General features: G+C 42.7%; 1 long non-coding RNA gene across 1 annotated transcript; it reads left to right on the forward strand.

Annotated features, from left to right (window-relative positions):
* LOC122460627 lies at positions 1–24,642 on the forward strand. Its single transcript, XR_006282060.1, has 5 exons — positions 1–263; positions 18,967–19,108; positions 19,425–19,618; positions 24,119–24,192; positions 24,454–24,642. It is a non-coding gene; the product is annotated as an uncharacterized LOC122460627 (long non-coding RNA).

Genomic DNA, 24,642 nt, shown 5'->3' on the forward strand with positions numbered 1-24,642 from the left:
GCAGCAGCAACCGGCCCCTTTGGCTGTGCAGTGGAGCCGCACCAGGATTGCTTCTTTCTGAATAGTTGGCAAATGGCTAGAGACTGGTTTGCTCTTTGCATTACAGCATCGAGGGCTTGTAGGTCACAATCACACTGGTTATTTCTTCAAGCTTTATCAAACCCAGTAACCAATTCCCTCTGGCGGCTGCAGCCCCCTGGTCTATCCCTGCATCTTGGAGTCCCACCTAGGGCTCTAGAGGTGATCCTGGCAATTACAGACAGGTAAGTCTAACGTCAGTATTGGGCAAATTAGATGAAACAATAGTAAAGAATAAAATTGTCAGACACATAGAAGAACATAAATTGTTGTGCAAAAGTGAACATGGTTTCTGTAAAGGGAGATTGTGTCTCAACAATCTACTAGAGTTCTTTGAGGGGATCAACAAACATGGGGACAAGGGGGATACAGTGGACATAGTGTACTTAGATTTCCAGAAAGCCTTTGACAGGTCCCTCACCAAAGGATTTTCTGTAAATTAAGTTGTCATGGGATAAAAGGGAAGATTCTTTCATGGATTGAGAACTGCTTAAAAGACAGGGAACAAAGGGTAGGAATAAATGGTAAATTCTCAGAATGGAGAGGGGGTAACTAGTAGTGTTCCCCAAGGGTCAGTCCTAGGACCGGACCTATTCAACTTATTCATAAGTGATCTGGAGAACGGGGTAAACAGTGAAGTAGCAAAGTTTGCAGATGATACTTGTCAAGGTTCCTTCCCCACTCTGAACCCTACGGTACAGATGTGGGGACCTGCATGAAAACCTCCTAAGCTTACTTTTACCAGCTTAGGTTAAAACTTCCCCAAGGTACAAACTATTTTACCCTTTGCCCTTGGACTTCCACTGCCACCACCAAACGTCCGGGTTTATTTTTTGAGAAAGAGTTGTTTGGAAACATCTTTTCCCCCCCAAAATCCTCACCAAAACCTTGCACCCCCCCGCCTGGGGAAGGCTTGATTAAAAATCCTCACCAATTTGCATAGGTGACCACAGACCCAAACCCTTGTATCTTAAGAACAATGAAAAAAGCATTCAAATTTATTACAAGAAGAATTTTAATAGAAGAAAAGGAAAAAAAGATTCACCTCTGTAAAATCAGGATGGTAAATACCTTACAGGGTAATTAGATTCAAAACATAGAGAATCCCTCTAGGCAAAACCTTAAGTGACAAGAATATTCATTCTATTCAGCACAGTCTAATTTCTCGGCCATTTAAAGAAATCATAATCTAACGCATCTCTAGCTAGATACTTACTGAGTTCTAAGACTCCATTCCTGTTCTGTCCCTGGCAAAAGCATCACCCAGACAGACAGACCCTTTGTTTCTCCCTCCCTCCAGCTTTGAAAGTATCCTGTCTCCTCATTGGTCATTGTGGTCAGGTGCCAGCGAGGTTATCCTAGCTTCTTAACCCATTACAGATGAAAGGATTTTTTCTCTGGCCAGGAGGGATTTTAAAGGTGTTTACCCTTCCCGTTATATTTATGTCAATACTAAACTGCTCAAGATAGTTAAGACCAAAGCAGACTGTGAAGAACTTCAAAAAGATCTCACAAAACTAAGCGATGGGGCAACAAAATGGCACATGAAATTTAATGTGGATAAATGTAAAGTAATGCACATTGGAAAGAAATAACCCCAACATGCAATACATACAATATGATGGGGGCTAATTTAGCTACAATTAATCAGGAGAAAGATCTTGGAGTCATCGTGGATAGTTCTCTGACGATGTCCACACAGTGTGTAGCAGCAGTTAAAAAAGCAAACGGGATGTTAGGAATCATTTAAAAAGGGATAGAGAATAAGATGGAGAATATCTTATTGCCCTTGTATAAATCCATGGTATGCCCACATCTTGAATACTGCATATGGATGTGGCCCCCTCATCTCAAAAAAGATATACTGGCATTAGAAAAGGTTCAGAGAAGGGCAACTATAATGATTAGGGGTTTGGAACAGGTCCCATATGAGGAGAGATTAAAGAGGCTAGGACTTTTCAGCTTGGAAAAGAGGCGATTAAGGGGGGATATAGAAGTATATAAAATCATGAGTGGTGTGGAGAAAGTGAATAAGGAAAAGTTATTTACGTGTTCCCATAATATAAGAACTAGGGCCACCAAATGAAATTAATGGGCAGCAGGTTTAAAACAAATAAAAGGAAGTTCTTCTTCACGCAGCACACAGTCAACCTGTGGAACTCCTTGCCTGAGGAGGTTGTGAAGGCTAGGATTATAACAGGTGTGGTAAACCCAGGACAAACAGCTACAAAATGGGGGTAATAATTAGTCCCAGGGGATTAAAAGGCCCTTCCCTATCCACTGAGGAGAGAGAACCACAGGGAAAAAAGGTTCAGCTGGAAAAGGGGTTGCTAGGGAACCAATTAGGTTCAGCTGACTCCAACTACTTGGGACCTTTTTAAACCCTCCCCTGGGTGGTAGGAGGGGGACAGCGAAGGAGCAGGAAAGCTGCCAGTAGGCTGTTTGCAGCTAGATGCCAGAGCTTCCCAGTAGGGAGGCTGCACTCACTCTCCAGAAGGGAAGGAAAACAAGCCCAAGGGACTGACTGAGGAGAGGAGTAGCAGGACCCTGGGCCACCTATAAGGATTCGCCTTGCCCCAAACCCGGGTCTCCAAGGCTAAAAAGAACTGAACCTACTGAGGTGAACAAGGTATTTTGCCACACATGGTTTAAAAGAGAACTGAATAAATTTGTGGAGGTTAAGTCCATTAATGGCTATTAGCCAGGATGGGTAAGGAATGGTGTCCCTAGCCTCTGTTTGCCAGAGGGTGGAGATGGATGGCAGGAGAGAGATCACTTGATTGTTCCCTGTTAAGTTCACTCCCTCTGGGGCACCTGGCATTGGCCGCTGTCAGTAGACAGGAGACTGGGCTGGATGGACCTTTGGTCTGACCCCATCTGGCCATTCTTATGTTCTTCTAGAAGAGAGAATGAGCTCTGGTCTCCGCAGCTGCACGTTTCCCCCTTACATAACAGTAGCACTCCCCTGCACACAGCGCTCTCTTCCCTTCCCTTCCCTTCCCTGCTTCCAACATGAGTCTCCTCTCCTCTGCTGCATTCTCTCTCAGACACATGGGAATCGATTCCAGGTTCTCCATTTTAAATTTATTCCTAAGGTTATTTTCTACTCCACTTTGTAGCAATTATTCCATAAGATGCACTCAGTAGCACAGGGTAAGAATTATACAAATGGTTATTTTAGGATACGCAGAGATATGATTATTCATCCACAAAACCAGAGACGTGTAGAAGAGAAAACAAAACAAAAAACAAAACAGTGAGAATAGAGAGAATGGGACAGAAGAAAAGGAAAACAGACAATTTTTTAATGCTTGTGGCGTTCCTTTCCTTGCACTTGTTCTTATCTGTGTGGAAGGGCTTAGCAAGAGATCATGTTTTAAGGGGATATATCAGAATTATATAACTTCATTAAGGAGACTGTAGATAGATTTCACATACAGAAGGAAACAAATGTCCTATACAGTTCTTTGTAGGGCTCTTTTGCTTTAAGGCTACCCATAATTAATTATGGGAGAACCTCAAGACAGTCACTTTGGAGAAGATTCCCAAACTCCCACTGCTTATTTGAAATTGAATTGAGCCTTTTTGGTCAAAAAATCCTGCTGGAAACTCTGAGAAGTGTCTTTGTGACCCATTGTTCCATTCATCCTGACTTTGGTCAAATTGGGAATGCGGAGACTGGTTTTTCCCTGGTGTTTAGTTGTGCCTGATCCAGCCACTGGCAGGCTTGTGTGAATGCACATAAAAGGATAATGTTGCATGTTGTTTCTATTATAATATTTTAAAACTACTTTTCATTATTCATATCTATTAAATCCTGTTCAGCTATGCAAGTATTCTATAGTGCTTTCACTACACCGCCAGAAAACTCCGTCCCAGGTTTCATGGCAATCAAAGATAACTTTGGATTAGACTCAGGGTATAAACTATTCAAGATTTGAATGCCAATTAATTGGGCTGGGTGCATTCTTTCTTCTTTTGAAAGGGAGAATCACAAGAGAAAATGAGGTACTTAGGAATATGGATTGCCAGGGAGTTAATGGATATGTGTAAATATAACTTGGTACCTATTTTGGCCAATGCTATGGAATATCTCATTGTATGGAAATCCCTCTCACTGTTGCTACTGGGAAATGAATCTCCTACCAAGGCTATCATGTGCCCTTTAATTTAAAGCATCACATTTTTCTCAGCCTACAAATTGTGCAATCTCATAGAGGGTGAAAAAAATCATGTATTGCTTGATGTTCGGTAGAGGAGAGAGGTATGGATTACTTGACTTAACAAAGGACATGGGGGTTACTTGGCTATAACACACTGTAGGCAGGACCAAGCAGCCAGTGTGCCTGGGAACCCAATATGATGTACCTGACCCTGGTTACTTAATAAATCCCATATCTGATTATTGAGTTGATCCATAAAAACATGCTTATACCAACCCAGATTTTTACAATATACAGGAAGATGCTGGATCATTTGACAGAATATGCAAAAAGACCACAGAATTTGCAATGTACATTTTTATGTAATATAGATTTGTAGATTTCAAGGTCAGAAGGGACCATTGTGATCATCTAGTCTGACCTCCTTTATAACACAGGTCAGAGGACTGCCCCAAAACAGTTGTGAAAGCAGATCTTTCAGAAAAAACATCCAATCTTGATTTTAAAATTGTCAGTGGTGGAGAATCTGCCATGATCCCTGGTAAATTGTTCAAGTGGTTAGTTACGCTCACTGTTAAAAATTAATGCTTTAATTACCTTCTGAATTTGCCTAGCTTCATCTTCCAGCCAGTGGATCATGTTTTACCTTTCTCTGCTAGACCGAAGAATCTTTTATTAAATATTTGTTCCCCAACTATGCATAGGCACTGCCTCTGAGGGTACTCTGGGGCTGGAGTATCCACGGGGGAAAAATCAGTGGGTGTTCTGCACCCACCGGCAGCCAAGCTCCCTGCCCTGCCCCACCTCACCTCCTCCTCCACCTACCTCCCAGTGCTTGCCACTGCCAGACAGCTGTAGCAAGCACTGGGAGGGAGGGGGGAGAAGCGGGATCGTGGCGTGCTCAGGGAGGAGGTGTGGAAGAGGCATGGCCTAGGTGGGAATTTGGGGAAGGAGTAGGAATAGGGGCATGGAGGGGGTGGAGTTTGGGCAGGGACTTTGGGGAAGTGGTTGGAATGGGGACAAGAGGAGGATGGGCAGGGATGGAGTCTGGCTGGGGCCAAGGGCATACAGCGGTTGTACACCCACCAGTGCCAGTAGAAGTCTGTGCCGATGCAACTACATTCTTAAAGACTGTAATCAAGTTATCCCTTAACCTTCTTCTTGTTAAAAAATATTGAGCTTTCAGTCTGTCACAATAATGCAGGTTTTCTAATCCTTTAGTCATTCTTGTGGCTCTTCTCTGAATCCTCTCCAATTTGTCAACATCCCTCTTGAATTATGGGCACCAGCACTGGTCACAGCCATGGTTGCACCAGTGCCAAATATTGAGTTGAAGTAACCTGTCTACTCCTACTTGAGATTCCCCTCTTTATACGTCTCATGATCTTATACAACCCTTTTTGGGCAGATACCATATACATGTGTCAGAGATTATTGTTCCTAAAATACCACTTATGTGCACCCTTGGCATTAATGACATGTTCAAACATCATGACATGGATATAAAGCACCGTGGCTATTGTTACCAGGTCAATCCTGATGAACAGCATGGATGGATCCAGCAGGAACACATCATCAGTTATGGCTCCATCTGTTCAGAGTAAACATCATCATGCCCCAAATCTCAGCAAGAGTAAGCCAGGATTCAGACTAATTCAAAAGGAAATGGGAAACAATACTCGGCTGTTTCAAAATAAATAATATGGACTAACCCCTGCAGCATGTCTGTGTGTCCATTTGGTGCAGGAATGATACTATCTTTGCATGAGGTACCTTGTTGGGGAAAATGCTATATTGCCATATTTTAAAGGCCTGAGTGGGGCGGCGGGGGAGGGGGAGATTCTTGTATTCATGGCAGCTGAAAGTTTTCAGAAACTGCTCTTTGCCTTCTCCTGGTGGTACACACAGGAAAAAAAAAACAAACAAAACAAAACAAAAAAAACCCAACAACACACACATAAAAACCCTCACTGAAAAAGAAAGAAATGGCTTGTTGGTTTTGGTGAGACATTAGCAGATGGGTTTTGCATCTGCAGAGCTGAATAATCCCATGTGTCTTTAAATCCTATCAATAAAATATAAGTAGAATTTCTTACAGTTCCTCTATACGTTGTTCCCTCTCAGTTTACACAGATGACATTGTAACAGCGAGGGGATTGTTCTGTCTTTGAGCTGATTGGATCCATAGCTTCCCATTATTTGCAGTCTAGGTAGATTAAGGGGGGGAAGCAAGCATATATAGATATCTACAGAAATATAAAACCATCCAATTGATTATTTGACTTGCCAATCGCTCTTTTAAACATTTCTGTGTAAATAGACTCCAGTCATTCACTTCAAAAAGGGCCAATTGGCATCTCAGTAACCCTGGGATAAGCTGCCCATGATGCTATCACCACCACCATCAATGGAGTTGTGCCACATTTATACAGATATAACTGAGATCAGGATCTGGCCCGCAGAAAGCAGAAGAGAGAGAGTGACATCCTTATGTCACTGTTTTCCTAATAAAATCCTAGTGTGAGACCCTATTTGTAGGGCGTAAGTAGTAAAAGTAATGTTCCCTCTGCTGTGTGCAGGCTTTCTGAGCAGAGGTGAATATCACCACAAAGAGAGATCCATCAGCCTCATTTTCACTGTTTGTTTTCTAATTCCTCCCCATGTCAGCTTGCCATGAGCCAGGGAAAAGCTCTGTTTTCATTTTGCGAAGAAACATAAATGCCATTTGGCAGTCCAGATATTATTTCTAAGACAATGAATCCAAAGAGGAACTAAAGTGCAAAATGTGTTTACATTATTCATGCTTTTTCAAAGCATTCATGAATACTTTTGTTAAGAAATGAGTCACCGGCTTTGCTCAGTCGTGTGGGGCAAATGCTAGAAAACCTTGTAATATCAAGTTTTAGCCGTTTGGGCTATGTCTACACTACCACGGTAAGTCAACCTACTCTACGCAACTCCAGCTACGTGAATAAACTCCAGATGTGTGAATAATGTAGCTGGAGTTGACGTACCTTAGTTCGAGTTACCACGGGGTCGACTTCCCTTACTCTTCTTGTTGGGGGTAGAGTACAGGGATCGACTGGCAAGCAACCTGCCATCGATTTGGTGGGTCTTTACTAGACCCCCTAAATTGACTCCTGATGGATCGATCTCAGAGCATCGATCCCAGCTGTAGCGTAGACCTGCCCTTGGATTCCAGTTTTAGAGAAAGTAAAGTTTCACATGCATGTCCTATATGTAGAATGGGGAATATTGCTAGAGTTCGTAACATTTCTAGAACTGGAATGAACCTAGTGTTTCCATACCAGTGAGAATCTCTGCGGAGCCCATCCCAGCTTGCTTTACACAAATAGTGCCATTAGGAAAGGCTGTGAGAAAGGGGACGTGCTATAAATCATTTCAATGTGGCTGTCACACACTAAGTAAAATTCTGTCCTGTGCTATCTAGGTTCTTTCGTTGCCCTCCTCACGCTAGTGTTTGAGCACCTTCCATTTGTGCCTAAGTGATTTAACTAGCACCTGTCACATGCAGTGCATTCTCTCTCTCCTCCTCTCCCCAGGGTGAGCTGTGCTAATCACTCATGGACACATACATGTGCCCTTTGTTTGTTATTTGGCTGAATGTGTAATAACAATCATCCAGGCTGAAAGTACATGCTTTATAGTGAATGGAAAAGCAGTGGAGGAGCAGAACCAAGAGCTGCATTAAAGAAGGGATCTCTACAGTTCTCGCTATGTGAAAATTAACATGCAAGGCAGTGTAGTGTTCTTCATGATGTTCACTAAGGAAAAGCAACATTTAAGAGCATGAAGAAGCTGAGCATCAGAAGCCTGTGGGCCATGATACAACAGACAACTAGGATGATAATTATCATTTCACTTAATTCATTCCTTTTAATGGTAACATTAAAAGCTCAATGTCTTTATGACTGAGGAAATATTCAACAAAGGAAACTGAGCAACTGGAGGCCTGAACAAGAGTAGTAAAGTGGGTAAAAATCAAAATCCTTGTCCCTTGGAAAAATATGGTATTTGAAAATTTATTTTGTCAACATATGCAAACTTTTTGTGGAACAGAAAGAGCTGAAAAACGTCAGTTCCAAATGGCGCAACATTTCATTTCTCTTTGTCTAACTGAAGAGAAACATTTTGTTTTGATTTGGTTCGACATCAACCTATGTCCCCCCAGAGCTGGCACAGTGCCTACAGCTTCCATTCTCCTCTTTGAGCCAGAATCCATCCTCCATGATGGACTGTGGTCATGTGACCCACATGATGCACCACATTGGTTCAGCCTGAGGGGACGCTGCCGTGCATCACGGAAGATGTAATCCAGATGGCTGTCCAGCTCGTAGGGGAGAATGGGGGCATCAGGAAGCCAAATCACAACTCCCATAAGGTATTGCAGCAGCTAAAGTAGGCACAAAATTATGTCAAACTGACCTTGGACAAAACATTTCTATTTTCTTTGACACAACAAAACATTTAAATTCATGTCAACCTGAGACGTCATCACAATTTCACTTTTGTCAAAAATGAGTTGACCAGCTCTCAGGATTAGGATATCCAGATGTAATGGGGGGAGACAGTAAATTATGTACAAGTATTATTATACTATCTTCTGCTGCACCTCACACAGAGACAGGGAGAGTGAACATAATAACGGCCACATTGGGTGAGACCAAAGGTCCACCTAGCCCAGTATTCTCTTCCGACAGTGCCCCAGAGGGAACGAACAGAACAGGGAATCATCAAGTGACCCATCCCCTGTTGCCCATTCCCAACTTCTAGCAAACAAAGGCTCAGGACACCATCCCTGCCCTGTGGAGAAACAGAGCAGGTCATAGAGCAGAATATCTGTCACCCCCAAACCTGCAGTCACAGGCACAGTGAGTGATCCACTCTTCTTGGAGCTCTCTTTTGCTCTGACAACATGTCAAGCAGTAGATAGGGCATGGTCTGTTGTGAGTCAGGTGACTGTTGGGAATTGGTGACAGAATTGCAGAGAAGGCTTGGTGTGGCTGGACATCCATTGTCTCCAGTCGGAGAGTATTCCAAGCAAGCTCAGCTGGCTGTAGCTTGGGTCAACGGATAACCTTTGCTCTGTACTTTCCTCCATTTATTGCTCCAGATACACAAATATATGCCAGCTGAGGGGACTGCCAGTAGCCTTTCCATTTATTATTGGTAAGAACCTGTTTGACGCACATTGGCAGCAATAGCTTTGAAAATCACTTGGCAAAAACACTTGTAGCCCCAGGCGAACATTTCTTACCCTTGCAAATCCAGGTGGTGGCCCTGCTGACTAGCTATTGTACCATAAACTGGAGAGCTGGCAATTAGATTGACGTGGCTTTTTTTCTCTGCATGCAGCATGAATATAATAGAATAGACAGGAAGATTAAACATCTTCCAGCCACACGGAAAAGGGAATTGAGGCTTCTCAAGAAGAAAAAATGAACAGGATATTGAGAAGACATTTTTCAGAGTAGCAGCCATGTTAGTCTGTATTCGCAAAAAGAAAAGGAGGACTTGTGGCACCTTAGAGACTAACAAATTTATCTGAGCGTAAGCTTTCGTGAGCTACAGGTCACTTCATCGAATGCATTCAGTGGAAAATATACATCCGATAAAGTGAGCTGTAGCTCACGAAAGCTTATGCTCAAATAAATTTGTTAGTCTCTAAGGTGCCACAAGTACTCCTTTTCTTTTTGAGAAGACATTACAGCTCTTGGTTTACAAGACATATTTGAAAAAGATTTCTCTCCTATTGTGCTTGTCCTTTTATATTTGAAACATTGACAATCTTATTCTCCTATGTTTTAAAGAAAGCCAAAATGAGAGTGACTGTTTTACTTAACAGTCTAAGTTATATAGCACCTTGTCGTGCTGAAACATATTTGTTTGTCTCTCCTCATAACTGATTAATGTCAAAACAGCTCTGGGAATAAGCGTGCTCGTTGAATGCTGCCACGAGGCCAGCAGAGGAGCACAAACCAGTGTGTGTGTGTGTGTGTGTGTGAGGTATGTGCACGAGTATGCTTTGTATCTACCAAAGTAGCAATTGCTTTTCCTTTTATTCCCACAACACAACAATGTTTTTAAAAAAAAAAAACCACAAAACCAACACCACAAATTGTAATTACCTATCAGACTGTCCAAGTGACTGACCTAAATCTGATTTACTGACCTAAATCACATTTTGTATTTAAAAACCTTCCCAGCATCAACCCTTTGTATCTATCAGCGAGGGGTTGGCTGCTCTGGCTATGAGGCAGTCAGAATGGGACCAAGGGGTTCAGGACACTTCTTCACTCCCCAGGACTCGTGGCCTACCCAGGAGCTCATGTAAAGCCTGGTCAGCTCTACAGTTAGGTCAATGTAAGGCAGTTTACCTCAATCTCCTGATGCCAGTGTCTACACTGCAGCCTTGCTTCTGCCAATGTAAGTGTCCTGCTGCATCAACATCTTAATTCCACCTCTGTGAGAAGCGTGGGGCTTATGTCGGTGTCGTTAGGGTGATGCAGTGTCTGCTTAGGGTTACTTAAGTCAGCTGTTGGCCATCAGTCTGGTGCTGGAGCCATGCAATGGATAAGAAAGTGAGTTCACAGCTTGGCTGTCATGGGAGTAGAGGAAGGGCTGGGGGGACTCCAGCTAGAGCCTGGCTCCCCCCTGCTACTCCCAGGCTCTTGGCTCCTCCTTCCATGCCGGGCTGCTGTCAGATCTCCCTATCCCACCCTCTGAGACGGACTGCTGCCCAGCCTCTGGGCACGGAGCTCCTCGCTGAGAGCGGGGGGCAGCTGGGCTCCTGGCGGGGAGCTCAGAGCCAAAGCCCACAGAGGGGCAGCCATGCTCCTTTGAGCGAGCAGGGAGCCAAGAGCCCAGGGGGGTGACCAAGCTCCTGATATGGAGTGGGGAGCTGAGAGCCTTGGTGCAGCCGGGCTCCCTGAGGGGAGCTGGTGCCGAGCTGAGCGTCTGGTGCCGAGCTGAGCGTCAAAAAGCTGCAGATTCGTCAGTGGAAGTGCTCTTGGTGAGAACGTTCACCATTGACAGGAGGAGGATAGTGTGGCCATGAACCACTGCAGGAGTGGCTGTAAGTCAACCTAACACAGGTCGACTTAAGTTTGTAGTGTATATATGCCCTAAATTAGAGCAGCCCAAGGTTGCACTAAGATGCTGAAGTTGCCCATGGCCTCCCAGGGCAGTGAGCACCTGAGGCTATCCAAAGCAGTGTTTTCTCTGGTCCCCCCACTTCCCCAGTAACACCAGCAGTACAGATGCCGAGGATCGGCACAATTTGCTTTCTAAGCTTTGGCCTTGGAGCCTTTTCCTTCTGATCTCTGAAATATCACCCTCAGACATGGGCAACATTTTCCACCAAAACTTGTTTTCAGTTAAAAAATGCAGATTTGGGTTGACCAAAGCATTTTGTGTATTCCTGTTGATTCTGTCAAAAAAGGATTTCAGTTGGAAAAGAACCTTTAATATTTTTAAGTCAAAATGTTTCATTTTGAGATGTTTTGGCTTTTCTGTTCAAAATAATTTTGCAGTTTGAAATTAACCTTAATTTTATTTTTAAAACTTTTAAGAAAAACAACAACATTGAAACAAAATGTTTAACTTTAAACTGAACTTTTTTACATTTTTAGGTTTTTCTGCTTATTTTTCAATTCACCAAAATATTGACCCCCCCCCCCCAAATTGTCAGCAACACCAAAAATCCATTATTAAAAGAGCTCAGATGGCAGCAGGTGCTGGCTTAAGAGAATAAACCCCCTGCACATTACAAAATGTCACTTCTTTATCATTCTTCATTCACATGTCTATCAATAAGGGGTGATAATTAAATAACAGAGGGAACATGCCTAAAGCACATGGCTGTGCAATTAATGTGGCTATGTAGAAAAGGGAGAGAGCAGAGCAGCACAGAGGGAAAGTACAGTTGTTGTTGCCAGGGATTTGGGGCCAAATTCTGCTCTGAGTGACAGAGATGTAAACTCAAGGGAATCCAGATTTACAGTCTTAGCAGACACTGAACTTTTATTTCTAATGAAATTGTCCTCCCATTGCAGCATTAGAGAGTGGGAGATGAGGGAGAGAGAACAATTGAGCTGAACTTCAATAATTATTGCTCTTTCTGCTCTTCTCTGTTCCATTCATAATTTGCCTTATATTTGTAGCCCTGCAGTCTTTATTCATGACTCGCTCAATCATATAAATCTCTCATTAAACCAGTGGGAGTTTTGGCTGCGTAGGGAGGGGGTCTGATGAGGAATTGCTCTTAGCTCTCTGTTATATTAATGTTTATCCTTTCCTTGTATCACTTTACAAGACAATTCTGAACTAATATGGCAGAAAACATTGTTTGCTTTCCATGGGATTAAACAATAATGAGATTCAAAAATGCTCCTTCCTATTGAATACACCTTTTCTAGCTTCCCGGCTGTGAAAAGCCTAGATTGCATTTTCAATACAGTGTTAGTGTACAGCCCAAGAATGCCTCTTGGGTCCTAATAATGAAGGGTCTCTGCTGACATTCTGTTCTGAATGACTGTTTTTGAAGGTTAGCTATTCACATGGTCACTGGTGTAGGCGATAAAAAAGAAAAATGACTTCAGCTTTCATCTGTGAACCCAGATATGCAATTTCATACTTATTTTAAATCACTTATACACACAATTCAGATGAAAGGGCAGATCGGGATTATATATATACACACGCGCGTGCACACACACACACACACACACACACATAGTATAAATAAATGGGACTTTTTAAAAAGAAATCCTGGTATCAACTCTCTAACTCCTGTAAAAATCCTGTTTTTTCTGTAATTCAGTTTGTAGGAATTACCAGGCTGGCTCAGACCCCAGGTCTTTCTAGTCTAGTTTCATGTGGCAAGAACCAAATGCTTTAGATCAGCATTTCTCAACCTTGGGGTCATGACCCAAAGGGGAGTGAGGGTATTGCCAACCTTACTTCTGCACTGCTGCCTTCAGAGCTGGGTGGCCGGAGAGCAGCGACTGCAGGCCAGGTGCCCAGCTCTGAAGGTGACATAGAAGTAAGGTTGGCATGATGGGGGCAGATTGGCATTTTTTAGGGGGGGAAGTCATCACAGCCTGAAATATTTTCAAAGGGGGGCCCAGAAAACCAGTCTGAGAACCCCTGCTTTAGATGAGAGGAAGGTGCAAGAAGCCTCTTCATGCACAGTTATGGAATACCCTTCCCCAACGAGAAGTTTTTTCCATCAGTTAGTGGTTGGTTTATGCTGTGGCTTCATTTTTCTTCTAAAGAAACCTCAATTTCCTCTCTGTGTGTCTGTGGATGGTCTCATTATCCATGTAAAGGTTGTTTACCTTTTTGAATTCTTGCCTTTTGAGAATGTCTTATGGAAATGAGTTCCCCAGGTTAATTTTAATTATGTAAGAAGTATCTCTGTCTGTGAGTTTTAAGTTGCTGTTTTTCACTGGCATAGAATATGAAATTGATTTAACTGATTTCCCGACTGTATACCATTTGTCATTTTTATGTCCATGCCATCTTTTTAAATTACACCTTCCTAGTCTTTCATATCTCCTTATTTAGAGAAGTCATTCCATATCCATCACCCATCTCTAGGCCCCTTCTGTTTATATCCCTGCGTCTTTGAGATGGGATGACTGAACGCAGTATTAAGAACTGAACTGAACACAGTATTAATAGATAAAGAGATTAGAAAGCCAAAAGAGACCATTGTAATCATTGAGTCCGACCTCCTGTATAGCACGGGTCATAGAACTCCCCCCCAAATAATTCCTAAAGCAGATTTAAATAAAAACAAAATACATCCAAGCTTGATGTAAAAATTGTGAGTGATGGAGAACCCACCATGGCCTTTGGTAAATTGTTCCAATGGTTAATTGCTCTCACTATTAAAAATGCACGCCTTTATTTCCTGTCTGAATTTGTCTAGCTTCAGCTCCTAGCCATTGGATGATGTTAGACCTGTCTTACGTTATTAAATATGTGTTCCTGATGCAGGCATTTGTGACTATAATCAAGTCACCCCCTTAGCCTTCTCTGTGTTAAGCTAAATAGATTGAGCTCTTTGAGTCCATCACTAGATGAGGCATGTTTTTGAATCCTTTACTCCTTCTCATAGCTCTTCTCTGAGCCCTCTGCACTTTATCAATATCCTTCTGGAATTGTGGGCACCGGATCTGGACACAGGATTCCAGCAGTGGTAAGCGCCCCCCCCCCCCCCCCCCGAATTCCTGAATAACATTGTTAGAGTGAGAAGTGAATAGCATGATAATATTTTCAGGAGTATTCTTCTTTATATTCTTTCTACATCCCAACATTTTGTTTTGTTTTTGATCACTGCTGCACTTTGAGCAGAGAGCTCCATTGAACTGTGCACATGCGGATCTTTTTATCTGAGGTATTATGTTAAGTTAGAACCCAGCAATGTGTCAGAAACAGTCAAGTGATTCCTTGCAGTGTGCTTTACTTTGCATTTTTCAGCACTGATTTTTGCCTGCCATCCTGCTGCCCACTTTGTTCAATTCCTTTGAACTTCCTCAGTCTGCTCTGATTTTCGCTGACCTAAATAACTTTGTGTCATCTGCAAATGTTCACATCACGCTGCTCAGCCCCTTTTCCAGCTCGTTGTTAAATATCACACTGGATAATAATCCTGTTTCAGAGGAGCTGACCACTCAGTTCCAGAAATGCTCTTTTGCTGATGCTGAAAGGTCACACAGATGTGGCAGTACCAGAAGGTGCAGGTAGACTGTTTCATCCCCTGCACGTCTCTGCAGTAGATATGAATATATTCCTAAAACCCTGTGATATTTATATACAGCCCTCAGCAGGGAGTGGCTCTGATCTTGAAGGGACTCCTGCCAAGCTTTGAATTTCTTGCTATGAAATTTGCTTAATTCATTATTATTTCCATCATTAAATATTCAGCTTCTAACAGAACACAGTTTGCCTCAAAACTTCCTCTTTGGCAGTTAGTACTAATAAAACGGGGAGAGAGAGAGACACAGCGAGAGTCCATTGAGAGGGAGAGAGAATGCTGGAAAGGGTACAGCACATCACTTTCCTCAGCAAAGGCAGATAACCTGCAGCACAAATGAATCAGTTTTGTCTCAGGTGTTGGTGTCCCTGGGCATTTTGTTTCCAAAAAAGACGTCATAGTTTACTGCTCCTCCAGACACACCATTTCTGCTGATGTTAGGGAAATTACATTCCCTGAAAAGTTGAACTGTCAGGCATGGAACATTCTAGCCCATTAGTCTAATCAGTGCAAAACATGGTTCTTCCAGAATACTAGCCTTGCTGACTAATGAAGCTGCACTCCCCTAGACAGGCACCCCCACAGGATCCAGAGACTTGCAAGAGGCAGAGACGCAGGATAACCTTCCTGCACAAGAGCTGAAGATATGAAAATGCATCTGGCTCTTTTCTTTCAGCATCCATCACCCCTGGATTGTCCGCATTTCACATACCATAAACCAGCTCCAGCCCCCTCATGGGGGATTAATAGTGGTTTTAAACATGGGATTGCTGTCACTGAAATAACCCTCTGCTCTCTGGATACAGTTTTGAAAGGTGGGGACAGGGAACTTTCATTTAAACATGAAAGCAATGAGGAATATTCATTCAGGAACCACCTGCCCTCTTAGAAAAGTGGTGTCGGGATATCCTGTATGCAATGGAACCTTGTCCATTAAGGTAAGCTTATGATGAAACCCATGTAAGTAACTTTTCTCTATTAAGGTGAAATTTTCCAGAGATACTCTGTTTGACTTACAGCCCAGCTTCAGAATACAAAGGTCACTGTTCATTGTCTTGTACGAGAGAAGAATGACAACATTTCTCATGAAATGTCCAAATTAATTTTTAATGTTGCTGATGAGTGAATGTTGAAGGGCTGGTACTTGCTAGGATCAGTTATTTGTAGAAGGTTTGGGATTGAACATTCCTTAAACTGGTGACTCTGGGTAAATCTACACCATGGCTGGCCTGGGTCAGATGACTCAGGCTGCAGGGCTAAATATTGCAGTGTACTCATTCAGGTTTGGGCTGGAGGCTGGGCTGTGAGACCCCGAGGCTTCAGTCCAAGACCAGAAGTGTACACTACAATTTTTAACCTTGCAGCTGGAACCCTGCGAGCTGAGGTCAAGTGGCCGGTGCTCTCAGACTTGGTGCTGTGGGATTTATTGCAGTGTAGACATACCTAGCATGTCAACTCAAGATCTCTTCACAAGCCTAAGGCCATGTCAACTTCCACAGAAGTGGTCTTCTGTTTTGCATATTTTTTATATTTGGGTGTGTGGGGAAAATTGCAGTCTGACAGTCTCTGGACAGTGTAAATCATCAAATATTCTTACAATTATTGGCTTAACCCTAACTTTTCCCCACACTGATGTTAGCGAAGGATGGCCTAATTCAAAGTGGATTAGAACACGCTGCATTACACCCAAGGAGGCCTCAGACCTGATTTGTCTGAAGGTCTTGAAGGGCGGTGCTGGAAGGTGAGTAAGCAAAAATTGTGAAGCGTCAAAGTTAAAGCTGAGCAGGCTCACCTTTCATGTCAGCAGGCCACCGGAGGGGAGACTGACCAGCAACCGACCAATAACTGGGCCACTCCAGCCCTTGGCCAGTCTTTCCCTGCACCCGAAGGAGGCCTGCTAGTGACAAGCCCTCTGCCGATAGCATCGCTGTCTGGCTCGTTGACTGCAGACTCAACTCCTACTTCACAAGAGGAAACAGGACTACAAGAGCTGAAGCTTTCAAGGACCCTGTTATCTCAACTGTCTTATTTTTCCTCTTTTCTCTCTTTGTTTTGGATGTCTTCCAGCTCATTAAAACAAGCCCTTTTATATCCTTTCATTTTAGCACTTGAAAGTGTAGCTGTGTTCAAGTGGTTCGGGTGTGTTCTCGGCCCTGTGTTTGAAGTGTCATGTGTACATGTTGGAACCTAAGGCTTGTCAAACACCTGCTTATCAGGGCTCTCTTGAGGAGGAAAGGGTTAGCCACCATGCAAGACCAGAAATAGAGAAAGGAAGCTCTATTATTGTTCTGTAGGTGGTGTTCAGCCTTTAGACAATTTTATTTGATTATGAAAATATTTAACCAGCTCCAAGTTAGGAATATGATTTTCCTCTGCTACAATTCTTTAGTTGGTGTTTGTAACCAAATGGACAGCCAACGCCTACCATTCCTTTTTAGGGTTTATAGGGATTGATATTTTTGTTGTTTATATGAGTGATTTAACTAGTCTGATGATCGGATTCCAATCCAATACTGAGACTAACTTAAGAACATAAGAATGGCCACACTGGGTCAGACCAAAGGTCCATCAAGCCCAGTATCCTGTCCTCTGACAGTGGACAATGGCAGGTGCCCCAAAGGGAATGAACAGTCAGGTTATCATCAAGTGATGCATGCCCTGTCACCCAATCCCAGCTTCTGGCAAACAGAGGCTAGGGACACCATCCCTGCCCATCCTGGCTAATAGCCATTGACGGTCCTATCTTCCGTGAATCTATCTAGCTCCCTTTTGAACCCCGTTATAGTACTGGTCTTCACAACACCCTCTGGTAAGAAGTTCCAGAGGTTGACAGTGCATTGCATGAAAAAATATTTTCTTGTGTTTGTTTTAAACCCACTGCCTATTAATTTCATTTAGTGGCCCCTTGTTCTTGTATTATGAGAAGGAGTAAATAACACTCCTTATTTACTTTCTCTCTACCATTCATGATTTTATAGACCTCTATCATATCCACCCTTAGTCGCCTCTTTTCCAAGCTGAAAAGTCCCAGTCTTATTAATCTCTCCTCATAGGGAAGCTGTTCTATACCCCTCATCATTTTTGTTGCCTTTTTCTGAACCTTTTACAATCCCAATATATCATTTTTGAGATGGGGCGACCATATCTTCATGCAGTATTCAAGATGTGGGTGTAACATAGATTGATATAGAAGCAACATGATATTTTCTGTCTTATTATCTATCTCTTTCTTGATGATTCCCAACATTCAGTTTGCTTTTTTGACTGCCACTCACATTGAGTGGATGTTTTCACAGAAAAATCCACAATGACTCCAAGATCTCTTTCTTGAATGGTAACAGCTAATATAAATGCATCCGATGAAGTGAGCTGTAGCTCACGAAAGCTTATGCTCAAATAAATTTGTTAGTCTCTAAGGTGCCACAAGTACTCCTTTTCTTTTAGCTAATATAGACCCATCACTGAATATGTATAGTTAGGATTATGTTTTCCAATATGCATTACTTTGCATTGATCAACGTTAAATTTAATCTGCCATTTTGTTGCTCAGTCACCCAGTTTTGGGAGATCCTTTTGTAGCTCTTCACAAACTGCCAGATACTTAACTATCATCAGCAGTTTGTATCATCTGCAAATTTTGCCACCTCACTGTTTACCCCTTTTTCCAGATCATTTATGAATGTGTTGAATAGGACTTGGCCCAGAACAAACCCCTGGGGGACACCACTATTTACCTCTCTGCAGTCTGAAAACTGACCATTTATTCCTACCCTTTGTTTCCGATCTTTTAACCAGTTATCAACTCATCAGAGAACCTTCCCTCTTATCCCAAACTTGTTGATTTGATCTTGATTTGATAATTATATTACTTTATTTTTAGTTTATTAATAATAGCTTAACTTTAGTGATGTGTTCTTGACTTTATTTTTGTTCCGTTACCAGCATTAATAATATTTACAGAACTGATGCTGAGTCACACTTCCTTCAATTGGCAATTTGGGTTCAGAACTTTTGGGGTCCTGGGTAGATACCAGCCCATCAATCTGACCAGCTGTGGCCAATTATCCTTTGGGTGTCACAAGAGGTTAGTAAGATCTTGCAGAATGTATTGCTTATATCTGTTGTATCACATAGCTCCTAAAATAAGAATCTTTTGGTAATATGCCATTTCTATTTAACAGGATTCTGTAGATTCTATGCACCTTTACATGTTTTCAGTATCATTTTAAGTATATATCATGATTAATACAGTGTAGTCAAGTGGTCAAATGTGCATGATGAGTTATGGAACAGCAGTCTATCACACGACTCTCTAATTTATGACAGGGGATCACAATGACCGATATAGTACGTGTCTATAGTGTTTTATCATTTTGTTTTCTTCTTCTTTTTTGTTTCAGAATTCTCTATGGCATCAGGAGTTCAAGGTCACAGATTCATAGATTCCCAGGCCAAAAGGGACCATTGTGATCTTCTTGTCTGACGTCCTGTATAATACAATGCATAGAATTTCACCCAGGGATTTCTACCTTGATCCTAATAGCTGTGGTTGAACTAGATTATAGTGATGAGAACTAGATAAGTTGTTCCAATGGTTAGTTACCCTCACTGTTAAAAATTTGTGCCTTAATTTCCCATCTGAATTTGTCAAGTTTCTGCTTCCAGCCATTGGAACTTGTTCCATTCATTGCTGGATTTAAGAGCCTTTTATTAACAGAAATCTTCTCCGCATTTACGTATTATAAATCACAGTTGTGTCTCCTCTTACCCTCCTCTTGGATGACCTACAGAGACTGCTGTGTCCTTGCTCTCCACACAGCATTAAGAATATGGGGAAACCATACGGATGCAACTGGAGTCCAAGAGTATGTCTACAGAGCAGCAAAAAAAAAAAAAAAAAAAAGTTCCATGGCCACAAGTCTCAGAGCTCCAGCCAATTAGCTCAGGCTGTGGTGCTAAAAAAATAGCAGTGTTGCCATTCACGCTCAGGCTGGAGCCCTTGCTCTGAGACCCTCCTCTCTTGCTGGGTTTCAGAGCCTAGGCCCTAGCCTGAGCCCGCATGTCTACACTGCTATTTTTAGCCCCACAGCCTGCACCTCATGAGTCTTAGTCAATTGATGTGGCTCTGAGACGAGCTGCCAGGGGTCTTTTTTTTTGTTTGTTTGTTTTGCTGTGTAGCCATCCTTTCAATATCCGTGTTTATTAACTATGTACAAATCTACAAGGCTCAGCTACCTGTGAGCACTGCTGCTCTGGCTTCTACAACGGAAGACAGGGGAACAATTACAGGGCTTCCAAACGATTTAAAGCAATGCTACCCAATACACTATCCACTCCTCTCCCATTGTGTGGATGGGCATGGAAAACCTTACAAATGTACTATCAAAGCATTTCAACAGTGTACAACATAGACTGAGCTCCTTAAGCTTCGCACTGTTCTTTTCTCGAGTCACAGCACGTGCACTGAAAAGAAACCGCCTGGCCTCACAACTGTTCTGTAAAAAGAAAAGGAGTACTTGTGGCACCTTAGAGACTAACAAATTTATTAGAGCATAAGCTTTCGTGAGCTACAGCTCACTTCATCGGATGCATTTGGTGGAAAAAACAGAGGAGAGATTTATATACACACACACAGAGAACATGAAACAATGGGTTTATCATACACACTGTAAGGAGAGTGATCACTTAAGATAAGCCATCACCAACAGCGGGGGGGGGGGGGGGGGGAGGAGGAAAACCTTTCATGGTGACAAGCAGGTAGGCTAATTCCAGCAGTTAACAAGAATATCAGAGGAACAGTGGGGGGTGGGGTGGGAGGGAGAAATACCATGGGGAAATAGTTTTACTTTGTGTAATGACTCATCCATTCCCAGTCTCTATTCAAGCCTAAGTTAATTGTATCCAGTTTGCAAATTAATTCCAATTCAGCAGTCTCTCGTTGGAGTCTGTTTTTGAAGCTTTTTTGTTGAAGTATAGCCACTCTTAGGTCTGTGATCGAGTGACCAGAGAGATTGAAGTGTTCTCCAACTGGTTTTTGAATGTTATCATTCTTGACATCTGATTTGTGTCCATTCATTCTTTTACGTAAAGACTGTCCAGTTTGGCCAATGTACATGGCAGAGGGGCATTGCTGGCACATGATGGCATATATCACATTGGTAGATGCGCAGGTGAACGAGCCTCTGATAGTGTGGCTGATGTGATTAGGCCCTATGATGGTATCCCCTGAATAGATATGTGGACAGAGTTGGCAACGGGCTTTGTTGCAAGGATAGGTTCCTGGGTTAGTGGTTCTGTTGTGTGGTGTGTGGTTGCTGGTGAGTATTTGCTTCAGATTGGGGGGCTGTCTGTAAGCAAGGACTGGTCTGTCTCCCAAGATCTGAGAGAGCGATGGCTCGTCCTTCAGGATAGGTTGTAGATCCTTGATGATGCGTTGGAGAGGTTTTAGTTGGGGGCTGAAGGTGATGGCTAGTGGCGTTCTGTTGTTTTCTTTGTTGGGCCTGTCCTGTAGTAGGTGACTTCTGGGTACTCTTCTGGCTCTGTCAATCTGTTTCTTCACTTCAGCAGGTGGGTATTGTAGTTGTAGGAATGCATGATAGAGATCTTGTAGGTGTTTGTCTCTGTCTGAGGGGTTGGCTGTAAACAATGGATCGAGTGGTATGATCTGGATGAAAGCTAGAGGCATGTAGGTAGGAATAGCGGTCAGTAGATTTCCGATATAGGGTGGTGTTTATGTGACCATCGCTGAGGTTGATGGACCAGTCCAAACAAGAGATCCACTTCCTGGACACTACGGTGCTAATAAGCAATGGTCACATAAACACCACCCTATATCGGAAACCCACTGACCGCTATTCCTACCTACATGCCTCTAGCTTTCATCCAGATCATACCACTCGATCCATTGTCTACAGCCAAGCTCTACGATATAACCGCATTTGCTCCAACCCCTCAGACAGAGACAAACACCTACAAGATCTCTATCATGCATTCCTACAACTACAATACCCACCTGCTGAAGTGAAGAAACAGATTGACAGAGCCAGAAGAGTACCCAGAAGTCACCTACTACAGGACAGGCCCAACAAAGAAAACAACAGAACGCCACTAGCCATCACCTTCAGCCCCCAACTAAAACCTCTCCAACGCATCATCAAGGATCTACAACCTATCCTGAAGGACGAGCCATCGCTCTCACAGATCTTGGGAGACAGACCAGTCCTTGCTTACAGACAGCCCCCCAATCTGAAGCAAATACTCACCAGCAACCACACACCACACAACAGAACCACTAACCCAGGAACCTATCCTTGCAACAAAGCCCGTTGCCAACTCTGTCCACATATCTATTCAGGGGATACCATCATAGGGCCTAATCACATCAGCCACACTATCAGAGGCTCGTTCACCTGCGCATCTACCAATGTGATATATGCCATCATGTGCCAGCAATGCCCCTCTGCCATGTACATTGGCCAAACTGGACAGTCTCTACGTAAAAGAATGAATGGACACAAATCAGACGTCAAGAATTATAACATTCAAAAACCAGTTGGAGAACACTTCAATCTCTCTGGTCACTCGATCACAGACCTAAGAGTGGCTATCCTTCAACAAAAAAGCTTCAAAAACAGACTCCAACAAGAGACTGCTGAATTGGAATTAATTTGCAAACTGGATACAATTAATTTAGGCTTGAATAGAGACTGGGAATGGATGAGTCATTACACAAAGTAAAACTATTTCCCCATGGTATTTCTCCCCCCCACCCCACCCCCCACTGTTCCTCTGATATTCTTGTTAACTGCTGGAATTAGCCTACCTGCTTGTCACCATGAAAGGTTTTCCTCCTTTTCCCCCCCCTGCTGCTGGTGATGGCTTATCTTAAGTGATTACTCTCCTTACAGTGTGTATGATAAACCCATTGTTTCATGTTCTCTGTGTGTGTGTATATAAATCTCCCCTCTGTTTTTTCCACCAAATGCATCCGATGAAGTGAGCTGTAGCTCACGAAAGCTTATGCTCTAATAAATTTGTTAGTCTCTAAGGTGCCACAAGTACTCCTTTTCTTTTTGCGAATACAGACTAACACGGCTGCTACTCTGAAAACTGTTCTGTGTGTCTGGATTGGCTATTCAAGCTGTGACTTTCAAAGGCACCCAGGTCCCATTGACTTGGGTGCCCAACTCCCTTAGGCGCCTTTGAAAATCCCATTCTAAAGCTACCCAGTGGTGCCTCAAATTGTTCCCTGGGGATTTTGTGCCATGACCTGCATGGGTCTCCCAGTACAAAAGTTTTATGCTGTTCTTTGAGGTGAGTTGCACCCTGTGCTGAAGAAATATCCCATCTGTTGGCATCCTGTATGTGTTAAAGAGCAAACTCGACATCCCATATTACGTTTGTTCACTGTATACCAAAGCCTCAAACAATCCCTTGGCTCGAAGGCTCTGCACGACCCAAACACGCCTTAAACTTATTCTATGGAATAGCAAGTGTACTCCGTGATGAAACTCCCATCTGAATTACCCACACTCTCATGAGAAGCAAGGTCTTGCTTTCTATGTCAAACGTAAGAATCTTGGAAATGTTTGTTGACCAAAATGTTCCTGTCTGTCTTCAAGGCATCCCACTGATTCTGGACAGCGTAAAACAGTGTCAGCTTGAATCCACCACATGTCAGGTTCAGCCCTTCAGAGGACTGTGCTGAGTCTTACAATTGTGATTTTGCAACTTTAGAGACATAGGAAGGCGAGCTCACACTAAAAATTTGAATGCTGCGGTTTTATCAGTTGTAACTAATAAAATAATCCACTTCTTGTAATCCATATTAGATTGAAGCAACATTGTGGAAATATCCTTCAAGGAACCTAAGACAATAGACCTGAGTAGGTATAAGAGAAATTACTTTGCCAAGTTTAGAGTCCACTTGCTAGGGTGTCAGGAGTGCTAGACACCCCGTTATTCCCTGCCTCAGCAAGAGAGAGAGAAAGTTGTGCTTCTGCTCAACTGCTCATCAGCTCCTGGACACCATGAGTCTCTTAGCCACCCAAACCAATCTTCTCAGAGCTCTGCCATCCCTTACTTTGCCTTGAAGGTTAACAATCTTCTCTGAAAGTGTCCCCCTGTAATATCCAAGCCTTAACCGGGGGATGCTCACAGAAATTACAGGTAAATTGTCCCCAAAGAGACAGTGTACACACAGAACTTGACTTTTATAACTAAAAATCCTGTCCTTTATAACATTACAGCACAAATATTTTTATAGTGAATCAATCCTAAGGTTATTATCAAAGGTTACATTTAAAGAGATAGTAAGAAATAAAGCATTCTTTTGTGAGTGAAGACACACAAATGATTGCACATATAAAACAAAACATAAAATACAGTCTTGGTTTGCACTTTTTAATGGTTCTGTTTCTTATTTCCTAGATTTTTCTCCCACCGACAAAACTGATGGTTTTCAGTCAAAACCAGGATCCAATTTTTCATGAATAACCCAAGCCCTTCAAGGATTTTCCTCAATAAATAGAGACCAAAATGGCTTTCTGTCCCTTAGATCTACTTGAGTAAACAATAGGAATACCCTCCATTGTTTGTTCTGCAGTGTACTGACCCCAT

This window comes from Dermochelys coriacea, chromosome 6, assembly GCF_009764565.3.
Source record: "Dermochelys coriacea isolate rDerCor1 chromosome 6, rDerCor1.pri.v4, whole genome shotgun sequence".
NCBI lineage: Eukaryota > Metazoa > Chordata > Testudines > Dermochelyidae > Dermochelys > Dermochelys coriacea.